This window comes from Dipodomys merriami, unplaced genomic scaffold (assembly GCF_024711535.1).
Source record: "Dipodomys merriami isolate MVZ:Mamm:240054 unplaced genomic scaffold, mDipMer1.0.p SCAF_110, whole genome shotgun sequence".
NCBI lineage: Eukaryota > Metazoa > Chordata > Mammalia > Rodentia > Heteromyidae > Dipodomys > Dipodomys merriami.
Genome location: NW_027202383.1, coordinates 41,977 through 59,846, shown reverse-complemented (window position 1 = coordinate 59,846; position 17,870 = coordinate 41,977). Strand labels below are relative to the sequence as shown.

Here is a 17,870-nt window from a genome sequence, read left to right as displayed (position 1 = left end):
CTGATTTCCTGACTGTCCTCTGCCTCACAAACCTGGGCTCCTTCTTGTATCCAAGGCCCAGGAGCCGTGTCTGTCTGGGTTCCCAGCCGTGCCCTGCAGCTGGGCACCTCTCCCCTCTAGTTGGCAGCTCAGAAGACCTGGTGGCTGGCAGACAGTCAGGGGCTGGAATCAGCTTCCAGTGACCGGCATCCTCCCTTCCCGGGATGGGCGTGATGAGTGGTCCACACCTGCAGGGATCAGCTTCCCTGGAGGGGCAGCATACTGCGCGAACTCTCCATCGACTCAGGGCTCGCACGCTGATGTTGCTCGCCACACTGGGGCTTGTCTTCCTAAACTCAGCAGCCAGGGAGGGAGCACACCTCGGCCAGCTGTCGTGACTGAAGAGTACAGAGCGCCAGGCGTTGGGAAAGTGAGATGCCCCAGATCCTCTGCCTCTCCCCATCAGGAACACTCTGCAACCTTCTTCCACCTGAGGGCTGGTGAGCCCTTCAGAGCACACAGGATGAGGTACGGGTCAGATTGTTGGCTTTATCAGATAGATGCTCATCAAGCCTCTGCTAGGTGACAGGCCCCGCCAGGGCAAGTCAGAACTGTAAGGAGCCCATCGAAGACTGAGAGAAATAAGATAATTGACTGTGGGATAGAAGGAAGGGTGAAAGAAGTTCCCCTGAGAGGAAGTACGGGGAAGGGGCATGGAGTTCGACTTCTCTGTAGTTCTGACCACAGGAGGAGGCTCTGGGAGGAAGAAGCTACAGATGGATGGATGGGTGGATGGGTGGGTGGATGGATGGATGGATGGGTGGATGGATGGATGGGTGGGTGGGTGGATAGATGGATGGATGGGTGGATGGGTGGATGGGTGGATGGGTGGATGGATGGATGGGTGGGTGGGTGGGTGGATGGGTGGGTGGGTGGATGGATGGATGGATGGGTGGGTGGATGGATGGATGGGTGGATGGGTGGATGGATGGATGGGTGGGTGGGAGGTGGGTGGATGGGTGGGTGGGTGGATGGATGGATGGATGGGTGGGTGGATGGATGGATGGGTGGATGGGTGGATGGGTGGATGGATGGATGGATGGGTGGATGGATGGATGGGTGGGTGGGTGGGTGGGTGGATGGATGGGTGGATGGGTGGATGGGTGGATGGGTGGATGGATGGATGGGTGGGTGGGTGGGTGGATGGGTGGATGGATGGATGGATGGGTGGGTGGATGGATGGGTGGGTGGATGGGTGGATGGGTGGATGGATGGATGGGTGGATGGATGGATGGGTGGGTGGGTGGGTGGATGGGTGGGTGGATGGGTGGATGGATGGGTGGATGGGTGGATGGATGGATGGGTGGGTGGGTGGATGGATGGGTGGATGGGTGGGTGGGTGGATGGATGGATGGATGGGTGGGTGGATGGATGGGTGGGTGGATGGGTGGATGGGTGGATGGATGGATGGGTGGGTGGGTGGGTGGATGGGTGGGTGGGTGGATGGATGGGTGGGTGGATGGGTGGGTGGATGGATGGATGGGTGGATGGGTGGATGGGTGGATGGGTGGATGGATGGATGGGTGGGTGGGAGGTGGGTGGATGGATGGATGGATGGGTGGGTGGATGGATGGATGGGTGGATGGGTGGATGGGTGGATGGGTGGATGGGTGGGTGGGTGGGTGGATGGGTGGGTGGATGGGTGGGTGGGTGGGTGGGTGGATGGATGGGTGGATGGGTGGGTGGGTGGATGGATGGATGGATGGGTGGGTGGGTGGATGGATAGGTGGATGGATGGATGGATGGGTGGATGGGTAGGTGGATGGGTGGGTAGATGGATGGTGGATGGGTTTTAAGTGTGCAGAGACACAGGGAAGGACATTCTGGCAGTGGTGAGGAGCAGTAAGGGAAGTGTACAGACTGGGGTGGGGGTGTGAGGTCTGAGCTGTGCTCTGAGCAGAGCAGCCCCTGGAAGGTCGTGCTGGGTGGTAGGGGCCAAATTGTGTCTGTTCCCTGAGGTCTGTGGCCAGAAAGTGACCCCGCAGTTTGTCTCAAATCAGCTTCCCCAAGCCCTGCAGCTTCCTTTAAGGATGGGTAGGAACTTGGTTTAGAGAGAGGATTGTGACATGGTTGGTTAGGGGAAGTACTTTGTGAGGGTGGAGGGGGTTTTCTTTTACTCCAAAATGGTCGGTGCCCCTAGGAGAGGAAAAGGCACAGAGACTGGAAGAACTTCAGGGTATGACAGAGTCAGAGATCGAAGCCTGGACATGTCAAAGACTGCGGGCAAACGCGGAGGCAGGAAGCTCTGTGTGCAGGCGAGCTTGGAGGGGCACACTGCTGTATTAGGGCTTGAACGCAGGGACTACGCACTGTCCCTTGGCTTTACTATTTTTTTTCTCATAGATGGCACTCTACCTCTTGAGCCACAGCACCAAGTCTGGCTTTTTGACGGTTGGAAATGAAAGTCTTACTGACTTGCCTGCTCAGGCAGTCTTTGAAAGATGTCCTCAGATCTCAGCCTCCCGAATAGCTAGGATTGTAGCTGGGAGCCTGGCGTACTGCTAAATCTTGACTTTGGACGTGTGCCTCTGAACCTATCAGACAAATACTTCTTAAAAAATTAAATTATCTTAGTCGTACAGGGGCTTTCAACCCAACATGTCAGTTTATGAGTACAAGGTGTCTTTGTTCAGATAATGGTCTTCTGATTGTTAAGCAATTGTACAAAGGAGTTTAGAATTCCAGCCCATCTTGATCAATGTCACCCCTCTGGTTGGTGGTCTCCCCCACCTCTCCCAACCCCACCCACTCTCTCCAGTTACCTGGTCCCACTTTCCCCCGTGGATATGGAATAGTGTGACTCATGCGACTTGTGTTGTCAGCTAGCCAGTTTGTGGTTCTTTGTTAAGGTGGCGCCCACAAATGGATATGGTGCCCCTGTCCCTGCCGCCTCTCCCGACCCTCCGCCTTGGCCGGGCCTTGGGCTGTGTGGTCCAGGCTACCTCGCAGCTGCCGGCCTTCTTCTAGGGTTTGTACCTGTGGGACTGTGGGGCTGGCCCACCCAGAAGGGTTGGGCAGTCCCATGCTTGGCTTCTGTGTGTTCCTTTTTGTCTCTGTTTTTCTAGGAAATGATTCAGGTTTGGGGAAGAAATGCTCCCCACATCGAAGGAGCCGCAGAGGACAGAGTTAAAGCCCCTGGGGGTTCTCCAGAGCGGTGTCAGGCCAGATGGGCAAGGGCCCAGGCGCAGTGTCCGTGGCTGTGGAGAGCGCCATTGGCTCCCACGGGGAGTGCACCCCCGTGGGGCGGGGCGGAGCAGTGCACGGCTGGCCTTGTGCGTGCTTTCGCTCAGGTCGGCACAGGTTCAGAGGAACACACAGAGCAGAGTTGCTGGCATCGGCCCATCACTGGAGCCGGTTTTAACTCCGCACGGCCAGGGTGCAGGAGGGAGCTACATCATGGAGAGAGAACCCTGCCATGGCCTCCTGTTCCTCCCCACCCCACCCCGAGTCACCCCCACCCTTCCCATTCCCACCCCCCACTCCAGGCTCCTCCGCTAGCCTGTTTGCTCAGAAGAGATAGAGGGAAGTGTGGTGAATACGAGAAGGGCTGCCCGTGTCCCTCCCGCACACTGAGGGCATTGTTTAAGACAGTGCCACCTCTGAGACAATATTGGTTCTGTAGCGTTGCCAAGATTGCTGAGTTATCAGCCAGCACTGTGCAAACTCAGGCTGCCTTCCGACAGGCGTCAGTGCAGGTGGGCCTTCCGAGGACATGGCCGTGGTGTTTGTGTGCTGGTCCTCGCTTGGGCCCCATCTGTCAGCAGCAGCCACCACCCCTCAGCTGCCCATCCAGGCAGAGGAGAATTTCTTCCACAGGCTGGCAGGGAAATCCTGCCTGCTTCACCTTCCGCTGTCTTGAAGGAATAGCGTAGGCAAAGATTTCCAGCAGGCCTGGCCCCATGCCCCAGGGGGTTCAAGGGCCCTTGAACCTTCAGCGGTGGGTTCTGAGCTGAGCTGCAGGTAGCCCTTGGCTGGGAAAGCCAGTCTTGGTGCTCGTTTCCTTGGATGAAGTCATCTTGGAAAACAAGAGTGTTGCAATGTTAGTGCGCTCCACTGGTTTCTGTAGCGTGCGTCTCTCCGGGGATGCAGCTGGTGCGGGGGGGGGGGGGGGGGGATCTGTGGATGAGGTTGCTGTCTCATCTGTTAATCTGTTTAGGATTAGAAATGGTTATGTTCAAGTTGTTGAGTATGCGTAAGAAGCTCAAAACTCATCTAGACGCTAGATTATCATAAAAAATGAGCATAGGTAGAAATTAGTAAAACGTGCTAGACCTTTTACGTAACTTAATACAAATAGTACACAAAGGACCATAATTTGAATAGGATGTTCAGTAGAGTCTACCTTCCCTACTCACCTTTAAGATTTTGATATGTAACTTTTAAAGTCACGGGTTTATTGTTGAGGGGAAAGGAATGGACACAGAGTTGGAGCAGTGAACTGGGAAGTCTGGATCTGTTGAGACCTCTCTGCTTTTGATTTACTGTGCAGCTTTAGCCAGAGCAATGCGCCTCTCTGAGCTCCTAGTTCCCCTGTCACAGAGAAATATTTCTGGTCAGCTGTCCTCTAGGAGGTAAGGTAACTGAGCTGTCCTTGAGAGGAGGAATAGGAGAGGGGCTCAGAGACTGGATGAATGGGTGGGGGGGGTGCTGGTGGGGAGACGTGGCTCCCATGTATTTCCCAGGCTGCTGATGCTGGGTGGATGTTTGTCTTCTGTGACTCCATGCTGACTTGGCTGTTAGTCAAAACTATTGAAAGCAAATATTAATTCAAGCTAATGGCACATAAGCAACCCCAAGGCCACTTAACCTGAACAAAGAATCACCGGATAGAAAAATGCTGCCCCCCCCCACTTGCTCCCAGGATGGCTCCTAAATTCCCAACTTGGAGCAGCAGGAATGTGTTCAGGATGTCAGTGTGCTCAGGACGTCAGTGGCTGGATCTCTGGGTGGCTCAGTAACCATGCTAGATCTGGGCTGAGACTCTTCATCACTGATACGGTGCTTGTTAGAGAAACCAGAACTAAATTTATAGTTGGCGTGCGTGGGGCCAATTTACATGTTGGACTGCTAAAGCTAGCTGAGAACTAAGGAAATGTGTTTGAAGCCAAAATTGGCTTTGTGGGTCCAGCTCTCTTAGCTCGCAGCACCTGCCTCCAATCAAACTGTCCAATTACAGGAAACAATTGTTGTCTTGCTTTCTGGAAAGGGAAGAAATTCATCCAGGAAAGGACTGATTTCTAAATGTTTCTTTTATTTTTTTTTCTCCCTTGAAAAGATGAAGAGAGAGAGAAAAATAAAAGGTCAGAGAGGAACAACAAACCTCAAGCATGAACCATGTTCTGGAAGAGAAAGTGTCTTCTTTACCGAATGTCATCTTTCAGATTTCAAAACCCAGGACGTTGCTGTCCTCATACGGTGGTGGTTTTGACCACAGACACCTGATGTGTAATTACCTCTTCTAATAACGTTATTAGCCATTCAGAAGAGAATGGCTTTTAACATGCAAGGCAGTAATTAAAGGCTGTGAATTTCACAGGTGAAATCTTGCAGAAAGTAAGAGTTTGAAGTCAAAGAATTTAGCCATCCACCTCTGCTTAATTATACATTCGTCTCCAAATAAAATCTTGGATTTGAAACAATAAAACCAGGCAATGATACTATTTATCTTTTGAGTCCAAGTCTCTTTTCTTTAAGTTCTAATTTGACTTGCTGTTCTTCAGTTCTCTGAAATAGTTAAAATTGTAGCATGGAAGCAGAAAGGAATAGAAACCACTGGTCACAGGTTACATGGCATTTGGCATAGTGAGCATGGGTAATAATTCTAGACATGCTTTCCTGGGCTGGGAGACAGTTTAATGGTACTAGCAAACTTTTTTTTTTTGGGGGGGGGGTCTGGTCGTGGGGCCTGAACTCTGGGCCTGAACTCTGGGCCTGGGCACTGTCCCTCAGCTCTTCAGCTCAAGGCTAGCGCTCTACCACTTGAGCCACAGTGCCACTCCGGCTTTTTTCTTTTTGCTTATGTGGTGCTGAGGAATTGAACCCAGGGCCTTGAGCATGCAAGGCAAGTGCTCTACCACTGAGCCACCTTCCCAGCCCACTAGCAAACTTTTATTTCATGTGTTTCTAATGCACCCTGCGTTTTTCTCTTCAGAGAGAAAAACAAAGTTAGGTTTGGTAGTTCACAGCTACCCAGCAGACAGCGATCAGAAGAATCATACTTGGAGACCCTCCTGGGCAAAAAGTTAGCAAGACCCTAGCTCAGTCAGTAAATCAGGCATAGTGGTGTGTGTCTGTGGCCCAGTCACCTAGGAGGTATCGGTAGAAGGATTTGGGTCTGAGGTTGACCTCTGGCAAACAGTCAGGCTCCTACTTGAAAAATATCTGAAGCCAAATAAGGGGAAGGGGTGTGGATCAAGTAGCAGAGCGCTTGCCTAGCAAGCATAAAATTCTAAAATTTTAGTATCACCAAAAGGAAGGAAGGAAGAAGGTAAGGAATGATTGTTCATGATTTTATAATTAAAATATCTAACTCATGGAAACTATGTATGGACACTTCATTCTGTCCCTTGAAATGTTTTTCAACTTTCTAAGACTCACTACAAAAGTGTGCATGGACAGCATTGATGTTTCCTTTCTATTTGGAACTCGGTGAGGTTTTTTATTTATTTAATTTTACTATTAGGTAGGTGTGCAAATGGATTTCAGTTCCATAAGTCAGGTGATGAGTACAATTACCCCTTCCAACCCTACCCTCAAGCTGTGGAGTTCAATTTGTACACAATGTACATGGAGTATAAGGACTGCATTTGCCTCCCCTTCCTCCCTCCATTCCTGTTCAGTGAGGTTGTTAAGGTTTGGATCAGAAAGGAACTGTGAAGGCTAACTCGGCAAAGGTTTGGTTGACAGTTGCTGGGGTTTCTGGGAAATGACCTCTCCTTTCGGGCTCTGACCTCACCAACAGTTCAATCCTGACAGACTTGTAATTACATGACATTTTCGGAAGTGGTGCAGAGCTGGAGGTCGGACCTAGCTGGAGAAAGTAGGTTGCTGGGAGCATATCCTTGAGGACTGAGCCCTGCCCTGGCCCCTTCCTGTATTCCTTTCTCTACTTCCTGTATTCCTTTCTCTACTTCCTGTATTCCTTTCTCTACTTCCTGTATTCCTTTCTCTCTCTACTTCTGTCTGCCATGAAGGGAATCCCATGAAGTTTAGCTTCACAGGCCCAGAAGCATGGAGCCAAGAGACCATGGATAGAACCCTCTAAACCACAAGCCATGATAAATCTTTTCTCCCATAAGTTGTTTTTGTAGGTGTTTTGGTAACAGTTACCCCAAAATAACATGTTACTTAAGGGAAATTAGGGAACATTGAGTGCCTAGGACAGCTCTCCGCTGGCTCTTTTCCTCTTTTCTTTTCCTCTGTCTCTCTCTCTGTCTCTCTGTCTCTCTGTCTCTGTCTCTGTCTCTCTTCTGCCCTGCCCTGCCCTGCCCTGGTGGGCTGTCTGCCTTACAATGTGGTTCTTAGTGACTCTGGACTCGCTGGGGAGCAGCCTACTTGTTCTCCATTGGCTCGAAGTGGATGTGTAGGTGATTTGGGCTTGGTAAAAGTGCATGACCCCTCCTCCACCCCTTCCCTCATTCTCCGAGAGGGTGGAGACTCTCATGCATGTCTCTGATGTCACCTATGGCCTGCTCTACTCAAATCCAGTGGCCATATCCTCCTCCTATCTGGAGGTGGTGCTACTAATTGGAAGTCTCTGTTTATTCTCATCATGTTCTAGTCCAGTGGCTTCTTGAACAGCGGTTACAAAACTTGATGTCTGTGAGCCTAGCAACCTCACCATGCTGGTCAGCATGCTAGTCAGTGCCTACATGTGGCAATTCAAATGCAACTTCCTGAAGATGGAAAAAAAAACCCAACATTCACATATGTCAAGGGCATATTAGCAGATGTGCTCATGGCTCTTCTATTGGACAGTTCAGAATGGCAGATCATTCTAGAATATATTGCAGAAGACTCTTGGGCAGCACCGCCCAGGTGTTCTGCCTGTGCCTGCCCAGGCCTTTGCTCTGGCACCCTCCTTGTGTGTGACCAGCATGGCCACTCACGCAGCTGTTGAAGCCGTCACTGAGGGCTGGGTATGTCTAGCAGCGATCAATGAGAGACTCTAGCACTAGATGGCCTCAGGTGGCGTTTTCAAGCTCTGTGGCCTGAACTGCTTTGTATCTCAGTTTCTCCATCTGCAGAACATGTATAGACAGTTTCTACATTGAGGAGCTATGAAGGTAAAGCAACACGCACATCTGGTTCCCAGCAGAGCACACAGCAGACTTCATGTGAGGGCCTCGATCGTTCTGGACCATGCTGAACTCAGCTTCTCCCTCCTCTTTTGTATGCTTGGCTGGGCAAGCCTTTGTCCCTCTGACCAATCTCCCAGCGTGGCCTGGGCCCCGCCCTCCCCTGGATATACGGCTCCCTCAGGGCCTGGGTGGGAGCCGGGGTTGGAGCCAGGGTAGCAGCAGAAGGCCACTCAGCTGAGCTACCAGTGCCCAGCACACATGGTGACGCGTGAAAGGCCCATGGTGCTTTATTCATGAAACACCGAATTTCCGACCCTGGAAATCAGTCATTTCGTGGTGAGATGGTGACTCAGGGATGGCTGTGGGCCTGGGGGCTTTCCAGCAACCTAGTTAGATGAAACCACAGGGCGACCTTCCCGGCCCACGGTGACCTACTTCTCAATTCCTGTAGTCTCAACATCCAGTGCGCAGGATTCTGATGAGCCTAGCCGAGCTTACCTTGGGGACTTGCTGAGACACGGGAATTGAAAGGCAGGTGATGGACTTGGGCCTGGAGAAACGGGGTGGGTGGTGTCCTGTGGCTCCCATGGTGGGAGCTGGGGTACAGGAAGGGGGCTCCGAGGACCCCTGCTGCGTGGCTCCAAGTGCCTCTCTCTCCCCAGGAATGGGACACGAGGCTGACCCGCCACACTTGTCTGAGGCTGTCTGGACCCTCCTACCCTTGCTGGGCTACTTTCCCAATGATGGTGACGAAGGTTGAACAGTTTCTCATCAGATCCTCATTTTGCTTTTAAGAGTGAAGTGAAAATTGAACTTCTCGAGTCCCGCCTGATGGAGCTCCCCCGAGGCAGGCTGCTTCTGGGCTGCCCGCAGGGCCAGGACAGACTAGCCGCGAGCAGAGGCCACCCCGCTTTCCCGTTGCGAGGTGTGTTTTGATATCTGACCTGCCTGGCACCCGAGAGGAGCAGATACCCCAGCGGCCGAGTTCTTCTCCCTTTGTGTCTTGCCCAGTTCCACTCATCATGAGCACTGCTTTTTCTGCCAATCCCCGCTCCCTTCCCACAGGGGCACTGGCCCAGACCTCCAGCCCTGAGCCTCCCTGGCTCTCCAACCCAGTCAGAAAAGTCCACTCATGTATCAGATCCCACTGGTTCAGAAGCCCCTGGAGGTCTAGCAGCCCCCTGGTCGTTGCTGTCGGAAAGGACAGAGAGTCTGGTACGAACTAATGATTTGGCAAGTATGAAAGAGGCCATGCCAGGCAGCGGCTCCACCCTGCACCAAAGGGATGGTGCCGGGGAGGCCCAGGCCCCAGCCTCCCAGGGGCTCTGCGAGTTCTAATGGGCTTCAGGAATAGGACAAACAGCCTGGTCTGGGATGACTCCCTCAGCTTTCCCTGCTGGGGAAGTGGCGGCGCTCTCCTACGCGAGGTCAGTGGCTTCCAGAGCCCACACGCGAAGCACCAAGGACGATCTGTCCCGGTAAGTTGTCACCTTGTGATGGCAAATGCTCTGTGGACATCTGGTTTAGATGCATGTGAGAGTTGAAGCCAGCCAGGACCTGGCTAGAGTAGGTTACCACATACTTGTATCTGAGAGTTTCTTGACTTCACCAAATCTCAGCTGACTCATTGTTAAAATGGGTTTAATAAAATTTCTGCATTTTATTCAGTAATTTCCCCCCATAACTAAGGAAACAACCTGTTCGTTGACAGATGGATACATAAGGAAAATGTGGTATGTACATATAATGGACTGTTATTCAACCTATATAAGGAAGGTAATTCTGTAATATATGATCATATGGATAGCTTTAACATCATTAAGAAAAACAAGCCGGTCACAGAAGACAAACGCAGCAGTATTTCACCATATGGGACATCTAAAGCAGTCAGACATGTGGAGTCCAAGTGTGGGATGGTAGTTGGTTAGGAGGCAGAGGGGGGGGGTGGGAATGAGCTATTAATCAACGGGCAGAAAATTTCACTTGAGCAAAGAGAATAATCTCTGGTGAGCTGCGTATGGCATTGATGGTCAACAGTAATTTAGCGTACAGGCGGACCTTTGTTTAGTATTCTCATTAAGTGTTCTTACACCCGCATGAAGAAAAAACCACATTGTAGAGGAGGAGCAAGCATTAAATATGTTTAGATATGCAAGTAAGTACTTGACAGTAAGTAGCTGTTATTATTGGATTGTTGGAGACTAGGTGATGGCCATAGGGCATCCATTGACTGATGTTTGTAAAGAGGTAAAAACAATTAGATGACTATATATGAATTTTGGCTCTGGGATGTTGGTTATTTTGCCTTCTTTACTTTATGCCAGCACGAGCAGTTGAACTCAGAGCCTCGGCACTCTTAAGTTAATGCTTTACCACTGCAGGCACAGCTACACTTCTGGCTCTTTGGTGGTTAATGGAAGATAAGAGTCTCACTGACTTTGTTGCCCGGGCTGATGCTCAGGTCTCAGCATCCTGAGTGGTTAGTATTACCTGCGCGAGCCACCTGACTTGTTTGGACTTTAACTCACATTGTTAAGCCTCACACTTTGGAGAAAAGCTGCGTCCTTATTTCTGATCTTCATGAATTGAAATGTTGATTAGACTCTGTCTGTGTTATAGAACTCCAGATTTGTAAGCTTACGATGCATTGACAACGTGGAAAAACGGTTTCCTTTGCTAATTTCTGTTACTCAGCCCACAAGTTTCCTAAACAATTGCCTTTTTAGGCAAGTGCACATTAAAGCACGTTCTTAGTTTTGCTAAAGTCATACTGTGTCCTTGCCTCCACACTCACACGCTTGCTAGGCCTCTCTGCGAACCCTCAGCCCGTGGGGAGGTGTAGGATCTGAAGCGGAGAGCGAGGAGAGCCTGATGCGACAACCAGCCCCTCCCTCCCACAGAGGCTCGTGGGGTCAAGGAAGACACAGAAATAACTAAATGCTAAAAAACATTTTAGGGAAAACTCACCAAAACTGATTTCAGTCTTCAGTTGGCTCAGGACAGGTTGGCTGGAGCTGAGGGATAACATGAGCCCCCGCTTCTCCTCCCAGCCTCGAGCCAGGTCCCCGGGGGACATCTTCCTCCTCAGCCAAGCCCTCTGTCCAGCGGGAGCAAGCGCTGTCTCGCTGCTGTAATCCTCTCCTCCATAGCAGGTGTCCCCGCTCCCCCCATCTCCCCAGGCCTCCAATCCTGCAGTGCTGGGACGCCAGGCCTTCCAGTGGCCTTCCTCCACGGACCCCAGTCTGGAAGCAGACCCGCGGCCCAGAGGGTACCCCACGCGTTCATGGAACAGTCTGTGGCCCTTCTTCCCCGTGCAGCAAGAAGGCATGGCTAGTTGGAGAGGTTGCTCTCTGGTCCCCTCCCAACTCCCTGTGTGTCCATACAAAATACCCCGGGACTCTCTTCATTACAGCTGCTCCTTTTGTGTATGTGTGGGGAAGTGTATGCGGCTGTTTACACCTCAGACCTGTGGCCGAAATGCCCTGCTGCCGCTATGAATCTAAACCAAGCTGACCGAGAGAGACAACATGAGGAGGTGACACCTGCTCGGGCGCGTACCGATCCATAGCCTTGAAATGCCTGCACCTCTCACTCAGCACCCAACGCCCAGATGCTTATTCCCAGGAAATTGATAGTCTCATAAAAGTCTATGCTCAGGGATTTTCATTTTTAAAATTTATCTCATCAGGTGCCAGTGGCTCACACCTGCAATCCTAGCTACTCAGGAGGCTGAGATCTGAGGATCAAGGTTCAAAGCCAGCCCCAGGCCAGAAAGTCCCTGAGACTCTTCTCTCTGCAAAAAGCCAGGAGTAGACCTGTGGCTCAGGCGGTAGAGAGCCAGCCTTGAGCAAAAAAACCTACAAAAAACAACACAAAACAAAAACAACTTTGGAGAATGCCCAAGGCCCAAGATCAAACCCCAGTACTCTCTCTCTCTCTCTCTCTCTCTCTCTCTCTCTCTCTCTCTCTCTCTCTCTCTCATGCATGCACACACACAAAAATATTTCTCTCATTCATATAGACATAAAATTGGAAATGAACAAACTTATTGTCCTAATAGAAAACATTTTTTTGTGTTTATGTGCAGAAAATATTTCAAAGCCACTAAACTTGGACCAAGCAACTCACATTAAAAACACCTGGAAGAGTGGTTTATAACCTAGGAAATCATGAATGCTGTAATACTGGGCTTCAATATTAGAGGTAAAGTTGTAATACTGTAATTTCAATAGGTAAAAGTATAAACATATGGATATCATGGTAGGTGTCCAGAGAGTCAGTGGGAAAGTGAATCATGCGATCACGTGTCACATAAAGTTAAACTAGTGTGTGAGTACATGAAGTGTGTGCGTGCGCGCGTGCGTGTGTGCACACATGCACCAGTCCGCCTCATGAAGGACTCAAGATTATTTTCAACACTCACTTGTCAGAGTCTTGAGTAATTTATGGACACAATTGGAATCCCTTACTTAGCCAGTGCCATGTTGGCTGTGAGACCAAGAGAGCAAGCGCAGCCTCTCTGCTCCTTTCTCATCGCAGCAGATGTGGAGGAGGCTGCCGGGCAGGTCCTCTATACCCACCTTCTCCCAGCCATGGGGCCAAGCTGTGTCCCTCTTTATGGACCACAGTCTAAGCAGGCTCGAGGGGCAGAGAAGTCAATAAACAGTTGCAAATTGAATCTCACTTTCCACAACAAGAGAACAAAAATGTTGGGAGGAAAGCTATCATCATCATCATCATCATCATCATCATCATCATCATCATCATCATCATCATCATCATCATCATCACTATCCTCATCATCCTGCAATGGATGAAGGAAAATGCCCGGAGGTGTTTACCTGATGTGGTCCACAACTGCCTTTTGCCTCTGATTCCTCCTACTGGACTCAAACGCTCAGAAGATGCCAGGTGCACACCAGGAGGAGCCAGGTGCCCTTTTCAGGAGTGGAGTCCTGCTGCTGTTGGGTGGCCTGGCTGGAGAGGAGGACATACGGGTGATGGGCCATCCTGGCTGTGGGGTTCAGGACAATCCTGCCCGGGGACCCCCAGGGCCATGTGGGCATGAGCGGCACAGCACAAGGCCAAGTGCAAATTGTTTTAAAATACAAGAACGAGCTCCGTTCAGGTGCTGCCAAAGAGCTCTCCATTTCAGCCGAGAGTGATTCTGTGCGCGTTTTCTACGATCATCCAATAAAGAGGCAACTGTTCATGGAGTCGTTAAGCTGCGCTTTTTGGAGAGTTTGTCGGGGGAAGCAGGCCACAAATTTAACCTGATTTGCTAAATGGATTTTAGTGCTTTTGTCAAAGCCACATCAAACTTTCAAATCTGCAGACTCCCCCCACACCCCTCCACTGTGAAATTATTTCCCTGAGCCCTTGGAGTCAATGTGAGTTTGTGGCTACTAAAAAAGCTGGCATATACTCAAGGTTGCTCTGTGGCTCCTGACCTCAAAGATAACATGAAGTATAGAATTCCCATAGGAACTTAGGTGGTGTGGGGTGTGGGTACCGTGGGGGTCAGGGGTTCAGGAGAGGGTGTCACCTACCACCCAGTGAGCACCCCTTCTGTTCAGCGCTGTGCAGTTGGGTGGCACTCCACGCTGGAAGGTTCCGTGCTTGGCTTCACGCTCTGGAGCTGTCGTTGGGAAGGTCATGGTGCGATTGTGAACGCAGCACTTCACGTCGCCATTTTGTGCCAAGAGTTTCCTTTTCTTCTGGACACGGTCAGGCCAGACCTCCCAGGCTCCCTGGCAACTGCAGTGGCTGAGTCTCACAGAAGGAACGGACGTGCATTCACTCCATGCAGGATCCTTACACATCCGTGCATGCACACAGATCTACATATATAACACACATACACACATAACGCGTGCGCACACACACAGCTGTGAGGTACAAAGCGCCAAGGCTCTCCGTTGTGCACTTTCACTGCAGCTGCTGTTCCACCCCAATGCCGCTCCTCCGGCAGCTTCAGGGAGACGCAGTCCAGGGCACAGCCCCTGCTTTTCTCTTCGGTGAGCGGAGTGTGGCTTTGGAAGCCATGTGTTGAGGTGCGGGTTTCTCCGCACCTGTGTGTTCCTGTGTCCCGGTCCCTTGGAACAGCCCTGACTCTCACAGGGGCAGCACACTGTCACAGCTTGTGTTCCGCAGCCTCGCGTTCAACTCTGTGCTCCCCATTTTGTCAAGGAAATAAAGCTTTCTGGGCTCCAAAGCTGTGTCCTCTGAGGCAGAACTGGGTGAGAGACGGTCCCTCTCCCCGGAAACGCTGGGAGTCGGGAGCCAGATTGTCAGGACCGTGGTAGACTGACTGTGTCTCTCACTAGGGTTGGACTCATGACTGCTCAGACTGCAGCTGGATTCTTCCAGCAGGAAACCAGGGAGAGCCCGATGTAGTGCACACCTATAGGCCCAAGGACTTGGGAGGCTGTGCCAGGAGGATTGGGAGTTTGAGGCCAGTCTTGGCAAAGCTAACAGCCAGATTCTGTCTCAAAAATCAAGGTCTATAAATAAAGGAGGAGGCTGCAATGCTTGATAAGAAATGAACTCATTATCTTGCCCATGTAATTGTAACCCCTCTGTACAGTATGTTCACAAAAAAAAAATAAATTAAAAAAAAAAGAAGAAAATCCAAAAAAAGAAAAAAAAAAGAAAAAAAAAAAGAAAGGTCTAGCTAGGTGCTGGTGGCTTATGCCAGTAATTCTAGCTACTCAGGAGGCTGAGATCTGACCATGGCAGTTCAAAGCCAGCCCAGGCAGGATAGTCTGTGAGACTGTTATCTCCAATAAACTACTCACAGAACCAGAGGTGGTGCTGTGGCTGGAGTGGTAGGGCACTCACCTTGAGCCAAGAGAAGCTAAGGGACAGTGCTCAGGCCTAGTGTTCAAGCCCCAGGACTGGCAAAAATACAAATAAAAAGTAAAAATAAAAGGGCTGAAAGTGTAGCTCAAGTAGTAGAACACTTGCTTAGCATGTGCGAAGCCCTGACTCAGTCCCCAGTACCACAGAAAGGAGGAGGAAGAGGAGGAAGAGGAGAAGGAGGAAACAAGAGGAGCAGACAGTAGGTCAGTAACGAATAGTGTGTCTCACAATTCGCAAAGCAGTTTTGGGTAGTGGGGTTGTTTGAGGTGATAGGCAGGGGAGAAAAGCTGGAGGGACTCCAGACCCTCTTCTGGAAGGTCAAGAAAGGAGGTTTGAGTCTGGAAACCTTTTGGGTACAAAGAAAGCTCAGATCAAGGTGATACCAGGGCAGCTCTCGTCTGCAGTGATGCTGGCCCACACTTGCTCTCTTGCCGGTCCAGTCCCCATGACTGCCGGGGTGGGGGGACCGTGGTGGTGGCTGATGGTCTGCCTGCTGCCCCAGACCACTAACCAGGCACGCTTGACCCTCGCTCCAGTGCTCTTCCTGCCAGGTCCCATCACCTGCTTCTCATAACCTGTGTGCCTTCGCCCTGTTCCTTCTGTGCCTGCCCGTGACACGGGGACCGTTTGCTCTCCTGTGTGTATCTTTGGAGTAGTGTATGTCTTCAGTGTGTCTTTGGAGCGGTGCTGTCTGGTAGAAATCTAACTTAAAGTTATCTAGCAGCCACTTTTTTTTTTTGTAATGGGGCTTGAACCCAGGGCTCATGCTCTCCTTTAGCTTTCTTTGTTAAGGGTGTTCTACCATGTGAGCCGGCACAGCTCTGCTTTTGGCTTGTTGCTGGCTAACTGGAGATGAGAGTCGCATGGACTTTCTTCCAGGCTGGCTTAAGCACGATCTCCAGGAGTAGCCTGAAGAGCCAGGATTGTAGGTGTGAGTCTCCAGCACCGGTCACCATTTCTAAGAAGATTTTTTTAAAAAGTTAAGAGTTGGGCTGGGAAGGTGGCTCAGTGGTAGAGCGCTTGCCTTGCATGCCTGACGCCCTGGGTTCGATTCCTCAGCACCACATAAGCAAAAAGAAAAAAGCCGGAAGTGGCGCTGAGGCTCAGGTGGTAGAGCGCTAGCCTTGAGCTGAAGAGCTGAGGGACAGCGCCCAGGCTCAGAGTTCAGGCCCCACAACCGGACCCCCCTCCCCCCCCTGCAAAAAGAAGTTAAGAGCTATATTTTAGTCCATTTAATATATTGAACATATAATTTCAACATGTGATCAAAACACCCACTATTGTGATGTCTTATACTCTTTGTATGAAACCTTTGAGATCAGGTGTGCATTTTCTACTCTGCATGTCTCAACACAGATGGACATTTTCAGGGATGTAGCCACATGGTGGAGAGTACTGTGTTAGAGTACACGGTTCCAGAGGAGCCATCTGCCCTTCATCCTCAGTGTCTGCAGAGGAGGAGGCCCCAAATACTAAGTACCTAAGTACTTCCTGAATGAATGAATGGATGAATGAGTGAATTCACCCACACCAATAGGAACGAATGGGTCTTTTTTACGCAGAAGTGGGTGGAGGTGGGCCTTGGAGGGTGGGGGAAGTGTGTGTGGGTGCTGGGAACATTGGCTTCCACCCCCTTGCCTTGGGTGTGGCTGTGTTCACAGTGACCCAGATGGAGTCACTCAGCCTCTTCTGTACAGAGACAGCGGTGGCTTGAGGTGCAGATTCAAGGAGCAGGGCGACGCAGAGCTTGGAGTAACTGGGGCGGAGCTCTGGTCGTGTAAGGGGCAGCATCTGTGATTATGTTGAGCTAGATGCCGAATCACAGGAGGACTTGGAGTTTTGCAGTAGCGCTGCAGTTGGGTGATGTGTGCCGTGCTCTGTTTGTCTACCCCCCGCCCCACCCCCTGTTTGGGGAACTATCCTGGATCTCAAAGCAGTTCCTGATTGTTTTTTTTTTGGGGGGGGGGCGGTCCGGTCATGGTTGGGGAAAGTCTGCCCCAGCCTCAGGGCTCAGAAAGCAAGGGCCTGTGCCCAGCAAGGCAGCCCCTGCCCTGGAGGCCCTGATGCGTCCTGGTCCCTCCAGAGCCTGGGGCTGGCTCTCCCCAGACAGAGGCTGGCCCTCACCCCTGCGGGGGCCCCTCCTCGCCCCCCTCCCCTGCCCTCCCCGGGACACCCCCTGACCAATTCCTCTAAATTCACTGACTGGAAGCACAATTGTCAGCAATAGAACTCAAGCATTCCATGATCATGTAACCTAGTCCTGGAGACAAACCGTGAACAAAATGAACCAGAGGCCTCGTGGCACGGAGCAAAGCAAAGCTAACCTAATGAAAAGCTTCTTTGTGGTATCAGGCAGGAAACGAAACAGCTATAAGTGGCAAACATTCTCGGGCATCGAATGCGCCACTCGTCTTGGCATTCTTTCCCTTTGTCCCCTTTAAGGAGAGGAGGAGGGTCCAGGAGTAGCTGGGATAGGACGGGAGAAGAGCTGGGGGCCAGCTGTCCTTCAGAGCCTGGGTCACCCGCCTGAGGCTTGCAGGAGGCTCGTGCGTGTAGAAGCGCAGACGCAGGGCGGATTCTGCCGGACTCTCATTGATTCTTTTTTTGGACCCACTGGACAAATGTTTGCTCCAGTCTGTCACCACTGGAAGAACCATACATGTGAAAAAT

General features: G+C 51.1%; 1 long non-coding RNA gene across 4 annotated transcripts in view; it reads left to right on the top strand.

The window, feature by feature from the left end:
- The window catches only part of LOC138822442 (uncharacterized), a 77,289-nt gene extending 63,756 nt beyond the window's left edge, over positions 1-13,533 (top strand). For 3 of the 4 annotated variants that reach the window (XR_011370458.1, XR_011370457.1, XR_011370456.1), the window contains exon 3: positions 5,315-5,682. This is a non-coding gene — a long non-coding RNA (uncharacterized lncRNA). Of the gene's footprint in view, positions 1-5,314; positions 5,683-9,001; positions 9,818-12,426 lie in introns of those variants that run through there. The other variant, XR_011370459.1, reaches the window with a different exon arrangement.
- The last annotated feature ends 4,337 nt before the right edge of the window (positions 13,534-17,870 follow it).